Genomic DNA, 6,673 nt, shown 5'->3' on the forward strand with positions numbered 1-6,673 from the left:
CACATTTTTCCTTGTCCTTCTGCACCTCAAAACTTTTTTTTTTTAAAGGCTACTAGTCAAATCCTGCAGTTGGGAGCCCAGTGTGCAGTGCACACAGCCCAGATACACACCAGGGGTTATTGTAATCAGCGACTGCCCCAAGCCACATCATTCAGCTCTGGCTCCGGATCCAGATCTCAGCGTCCCCAAGTCCACCAGTGCTGGGTTTGGGGTTTCCAGTCTGAGCCCATCTCTCACTGCCATGATCATTTCAAAGCCTCGGCCAACACACTCCAGTGTCCTGAGTCACCGATGCTGCAGGGCTAGAGATCCTCAGCTGGTGGGAATTTGCAGAGCTCCATTGCCGTCCATAGCACTAAGCCAATTTGCACCATCCGAGCAGCTGGTTCTTGGAGTCTGGTACTGACTAGTGAAGGACTAGCTATAGGCATTAGCAGACTGAATCAAACTTGAGTTCCATCCAGTCCAGGAGCCCATCTCTGACAGCAGCCAGCACCCGATGGTTCAGAGGAAGCTGTCAGAATCTCACAGTAGCAGCTGTGGAAGAATCTGTCTCCCAGATCGGCTTTCTACAGATCTCTAATAGGCCTTTGTCCTTATTCTCCCCCAAAGCGGAGTGACGTTAGCGCAGGAAGGAACAAAGGTACCTGTTCTAAATAGAGTTCAGCCTGAGAATTAGTCTGAATCCAATATGCCGACAGGCTGAAAAACATGAAGGGCCCAGCCGGCTCTGTAGTGCTCTGCGCTTTCCCAGCCAGCCAGGTCCTTCCTGAAGCCGTTGTTCAGAAAATAGGGGTCTCCTCAGAATCGCCCTGGGCTCATGTGCGCACGGTGGCTGGGGTGGGAGACTCAGTGGGGACAAGAGCCAGAGTCAGTCCAGAGCGACTGTAGGAGAACTACGCTGCGAGCTGGACTGTCCCCGTCCCAGGCAAACCGACAGGCTGCTTTAATGGTTAACGTGGTCTTGCCTCCAGCTTTCCTGTCTTCGTTTTAAGCAATTGTCCCGGCCTCCGGAGAATGTGAATAACTCCCGTAGGCTCGCTGATCACCGGGACCACACTCGCCCGGAGCCTTCCCCTTGCCATCAGCTCCCGCACTCCGTGCCCATAACTCTCCTCCCACAGTCCAGGGACCAGTTATTTTGCCCTTTGCTGTATTTTGTCTAGAGTCTCCTCTGTAAATGTGTGTGTGTGTGTGTGTGAGGGTGGGGGTGGGGGAGGGGTGAGAATTGCCATATGAAAGGTGGTGAGGAGAGAGCTTGTCTCTAGCTCTACAGAGCTTTGATCTCCTTGCTGTGATTCATACCCCTACTGCTGCGGAATAGAGGTGAAGGAGGCATGACCTAGTCTAGTGGCACTAGCCCATTTCAGTCATGAGGACAGAGGTTGCTGTGCTCTGGGTTTATCCTGCCAGCCTGGGGCTGGCCAGTCACTGTACTGTTATGTAATAAGGGTCCCCTGTGGAACGCATAATGAGCTAGCCAGGGTCAAAGGTTACTTGGTCCGTCCTCAGCCATGAATTTTAGCAGGCGGATGCTGCTCCTCCTTGTTTTCTCCTCTTTGTGGACTTTGGCGGTGCCCAGCAGTTCGTGTGTTGGGGGATCAACAAGGAAAAAAGAAGTTTAGCGACAGCAGAGAAAGGGGAACCCTGGATTAGCTTTATTCCAGCTCAATCATCACACCATTAATGATGGAAATGGTCTCTGCTCTGTCCTTTGCAGGGCTCAAAGAACACATTCCCTTCTCCATGGGCCTGGGCCAAAGCCCATTAAAGACAACAGAGAGACTGACTTCTGTGAGCTTTGTTTGGATCAGGCCACCTTGAACAAAGAGGGGTTGGACTCATTCCTGCGTCACTAGGCTTAGCCTATAACCATCTCACTGTCCACTATTTCCTTTGACTGACGGGCTGGTCTCACCCTCACTCAGTTCCCGGACTAAGGAACTGGATCTGGGGAGTTTGTACCCAATATCCCCCACCTCCTCCCTCTTTACATCTGAGGGTCTCTCTGATGAGTCCTTGCTGAGGCCTGTCAAGTCATATTGCCCAGGCCTGATCTTCTTTGACTAAACACCAGGAAATACGGGCTTCCAGGGCTCCATCTGTGTCTTTGCATTAACCAGGTGTATCTTCCTGCCTCATTTAACTACCAGGCTCCTCTGATCAGCGAAGCAGCAGAAAAGCTTCCTGACTCAGGATACAGAGTAACTCTGCTGCTCAGTGCAGCATCTGCCAACCTGCCAGCCTTCAGGCCCAGCCTGTGATATGGTTCTGCAGATCCTAGGCTCAGTGCAGATCCTGGCAGCTGCGTGGGAATGTGCCTGAAAGCCGCTTTTGTGAGCCACCCCCACCAACTTGGAGGCCATCTGGCCACTGGGCCAGCCCCCAGCATAAAGCAGAGAAGCCTCGGGGATGCCGCAGCCATGCCCCCTCTCCCTTGGGAACACCTCCCTCTCCTGAGGCTGGGAGGAGGGTGGTGTTGGAGCCATTACAACAGGCCGATGGCGCCCATTACAGAAGAGGATCATCACACAGTGGATGACCAAAGTACACAGTACAAATTAGATCCCATTGGTGCCATGACAGGGCCTCTGCGTCCCCATTGCCATCTCCTTGACCCACATCCTGGGACCTCTGCTTCCTCACTGCACTAACCTAAGGATATTACTTACGTTCACGTACCAAGTCCAGGTCTTCTGATCTGGGTCTGTCTGCCGGCGTGCTCGACAGTGCACCCTAGGGAATCAACACAACGGCTCTCCTGTCAATGCTTACATTCTCCAGGGCGAACTTTCAGAGGTTCAGCCTCTCAACAAAGAGAGCAGTTTTCAAGACGTCTCACGGGAAATCAAACTCAGTCACAATCTGGGAAATTACCGAGGGACTGATGGCCGAATGCTACGCTATTTCCACTGTTCCAGAGGGATTTCCTCAGAAGTATCTGGATGATTATGGTTTCAACACAATCCCTGCCTTTTACATAAACCCCAGGCCACCCCACTTACAGGTCAAGAAATGAGGATGCAAGGTGCCCCAGACATATATATGGGGCGCTGCCAGTTGTGAGAATATGGGACTGAGCAACGCTCTGCAATCTCAGTTCAACAAGTCAACAAAACTTACCTCAGCAAAGAAGGCAACTGAGGTGAGCGTGTGCTTCTTCCTGCCCCACTTGGGCCTTGGGCCTGAAATCCTTCCCTCTCTCATGTGGGGCTCTGGAACATAAATACCCATGAGTAACAGGGACAGCAAGCTCTACAGAGCAAATCCGTACGGCAGATGGTAGAAAGAATAGCTTATACTATCTATCTATCTGTCTATCTATCATTATATGTTAATTCACTTACAGCATCTAGGCCTCCCCATTGTAGCTGAATGGCTCACAGTCAGAAGCTGGGATGTATCTGTTGAGGGGCTGGATTGTAGGATGAGAGTCCATGCACAGGCTCAGGCCAATATCTTCTTATGTCACTGTCCAAAGTCTGGCACTAACATTCATATTCAGGCATCTAAACGAGTGGATTGATTTTCAGAGGAGCTGAACAGCCACGGCTTCGGCAGATTCGAGTGAGAAGTTCTTGGTATTCAGCATTTGAGAAAAGTCAGGCCATTTATTTAGGTGCCTGAGTGCGGCATTGCAGCCTCTGCCATGGGTCGTTTACAATGAATATGGAATCAACATCATCTTGGCACGACAACCAAGTTCAGGATCTAATCGAACTGTATCCTCTCTGTACTGCTGTACGGTTGTGAAACATTGGGACTGCGCCACTCAGAGTGGGCAAAGCTGGAGGCTTTCCACATAAAATGCCAACGTTGTATATTGGGCATAGAGTGGAACGACTTCATTTGTAAAGCAGATGTTTATGGTCGCTCCGGTCTACAGACTACTGGGGCCATTGTCCGCAGATGGCGTCTTATGCTTTTCAGAGGACATGTGGAGAGTATGCCACAAGACCAGGCCTGCACAACATACGGCCCGTGGGGGCCCACTGTGTGGCCCGCAGGGGGATTCTAAACCCCACGCACACAAAGTCCCGAGGCTGGCGTGGCGGCGTGTAGTGAGTCGGTGTGGCTCCCCTCCTGCCCAGAAGAGGGAGCACCCTTGCAGGCAGAGGAGTGGGTGGAGCCACCGCCGCCTGTTCCCGTCCCCCGGAAGTCAAGGGGCGGGACAGGAAGTATAAAGGCCGGCCGCCAGAGCTCAGTCAGCTGCCAGCCACTGCAGGAAGCAGACGTGCGGCCGGGAGCTCCCAGCCGGGAGACCTCCGAGGCCCGAGGACAGTACCCTGACTGGCCGGAGCTGCCCCGGACCCGCTATGAGGAGGGCCTGAGCCTTAAATTAACTGTTGTCGGCTCAGCCCCTGCACCGGAGGGCCTGAGCCCCGAACTAACTGTTGTCGGCTCAGCCCCTGCACCAGAGGGCCTGAGTCCGGACTAACTGTGGTCGGCTCAGCCGCTGCACCAGAGGGCCTGAGCCTTAAATTAACTGTTGTCGGCTCAGCCCCTGCACCAGAGGGCCTGAGCCCCGAACTAACTGTTGTCTGCTTAGCCCCTGCACCGGAGGGCCTGAGCCCCGAACTAACTGTTGTCGGCTCAGCCCCTGCACCGGAGGGCCTGAGCCGCGAACTAACTGTTGTCGGCTCAGCCCCTGCACTGGAGGGCCTGAGCCTTAAATTAACTGTTGTCAGCTCAGCCCCTGCACCGGAGGGCCTGAGCCCCGAACTAACTGTTGTCGGCTCAGCCCCTGCACCAGAGGGCCTGAGCCCCGAACTAACTGTTGTCGGCTCAGCCCCTGCACCGGAGGGCCTGAGCCCCGAACGAACTGTTGTCGGCTCAGCCCCTGCACCGGAGGGCCTGAGCCCCGAACTAACTGTTGTCGGCTCAGCCCCTGCACCGGAGGGCCTGAGCCGCGAACTAACTGTTGTCGGCTCAGCCCCTGCACTGGAGGGCCTGAGCCTTAAATTAACTGTTGTCGGTTCAGCCCCTGCACCAGAGGGCCTGAGCCTTAAATTAACTGTTGTCAGCTCAGCCCCTGCACCGGAGGGCCTGAGCCCCGAACTAACTGTTGTCGGCTCAGCCCCTGCACCGGAGGGCCTGAGCCCCGAACTAACTGTTGTCGGCTCAGCCCCTGCACCGGAGGGCCTGAGCCCCGAACTAACTGTTGTCGGCTCAGACCCTGCACCGGAGGGCCTGAGCCCCGAACTAACTGTTGTCGGCTCAGCCCCTGCACCGGAGGGCCTGAGCCCCGAACTAACTGTGGTCGGCTCAGCCCCTGCACCAGAGGGCCTGAGCCTTAAATTCACTGTTGTCGGCTCAGCCCCTGCACCGGAGGGCCTGAGCCCCGAACTAACTGTTGTCGGCTCAGCCCCTGCACCAGAGGGCCTGAGCCCCGAACTAACTGTTGTTGGCTCAGCCCCTGCACCGGAGGGCCTGAGCCCCGAACTAACTGTTGTCGGCTCAGCCCCTGCACCGGAGGGCCTGAGCCCCGAACTACCTGTTGTCGGCTCAGCCCCTGCACCGGAGGGCCTGAGCCCCAAACTAACTGTTGTCAGCTCAGCCCCTGCACCGGAGGGCCTGAGCCCCGAACTAACTGTTGTCGGCTCAGCCCCTGCACCAGAGGGCCTGAGCCTTAAATTAACTGTTGTCAGCTCAGCCCCTGCACCGGAGGGCCTGAGCCCCGAACTACCTGTTGTCGGCTCAGCCCCTGCACCGGAGGGCCTGAGCCCCAAACTAACTGTTGTCGGCTCAGCCCCTGCACCAGAGGGCCTGAGCCTTAAATTAACTGTTGTCAGCTCAGCCCCTGCACCGGAGGGCCTGAGCCCCGAACTAACTGTTGTCGGCTCAGCCCCTGCACCAGAGGGCCTGAGCCCCGAACTAACTGTTGTCGGCTCAGCCCCTGCACCAGAGGCCCTGAGCCTTAAATTAACTGTTGTCGGCTCAGCCCCTGCACCGGAGGGCCTGAGCCCCGAACTAACTGTTGTCGGCTCAGACCCTGCACCGGAGGGCCTGAGCCCCGAACTAACTGTTGTCGGCTCAGCCCCTGCACCAGAGGGCCTGAGCCCCGAACTAACTGTTGTAGTCTCAGACCCTGCACCAGAGGGCCTGAGCCCCGAACTAACTGTTGTCGGCTCAGCGCCTGCACCAGAGGGCCTGAGCCCCGAACTAACTGTTGTCGGCTCAGCCCCTGCACCGGAGGGCCTGAGCCTTAAATTAACTGTTGTCGGCTCAGCCCCTGCACCGGAGGGCCTGAGCCCCGAACTAACTGTTGTCGGCTCAGCCCCTGCACCGGAGGGCCTGAGCCTTAAATTAACTGTTGTCGGCTCAGACCCTGCACCGGAGGGCCTGAGCCCCGAACTAACTGTTGTCGGCTCAGCCCCTGCACCGGAGGGCCTGAGCCCCGAACTAACTGTTGTCAGCTCAGCCCCTGCACCGGAGGGCCTGAGCCCCGAACTAACTGTTGTCGGCTCAGCCCCTGCACCGGAGGGCCTGGGCCTTAAATTAACTGTTGTCGGCTCAGCCCTTGCACCAGAGGGCCTGAGCCTTAAAATAACTGTTGTCAGCTCAGCCCCTGCACCGGAGGGCCTGAGCCCCGAACTAACTGTTGTCGGCTCAGCCCCTGCACCGGAGGGCCTGAGCCCCGAACTAACTGTTGTCGGCTCAGCCCCTGCACCGG

General features: G+C 56.3%; 1 long non-coding RNA gene across 1 annotated transcript; it reads right to left on the reverse strand.

Moving 5' to 3' along the window:
• Positions 1-66: 66 nt before the first annotated feature.
• Positions 67-4,179, reverse strand: LOC135979695 (uncharacterized). The gene is made up of 3 exons (XR_010596953.1): positions 3,348-4,179; positions 3,124-3,215; positions 67-2,736 (listed from the first exon to the last, which is right to left on the reverse strand). It is a non-coding gene; the product is annotated as an uncharacterized LOC135979695 (long non-coding RNA).
• Positions 4,180-6,673: the final 2,494 nt, after the last annotated feature.

The sequence above is a fragment of the Chrysemys picta genome, unplaced genomic scaffold, assembly GCF_011386835.1.
Source record: "Chrysemys picta bellii isolate R12L10 unplaced genomic scaffold, ASM1138683v2 scaf1146, whole genome shotgun sequence".
Classification (NCBI taxonomy): Eukaryota; Metazoa; Chordata; order Testudines; family Emydidae; genus Chrysemys; species Chrysemys picta.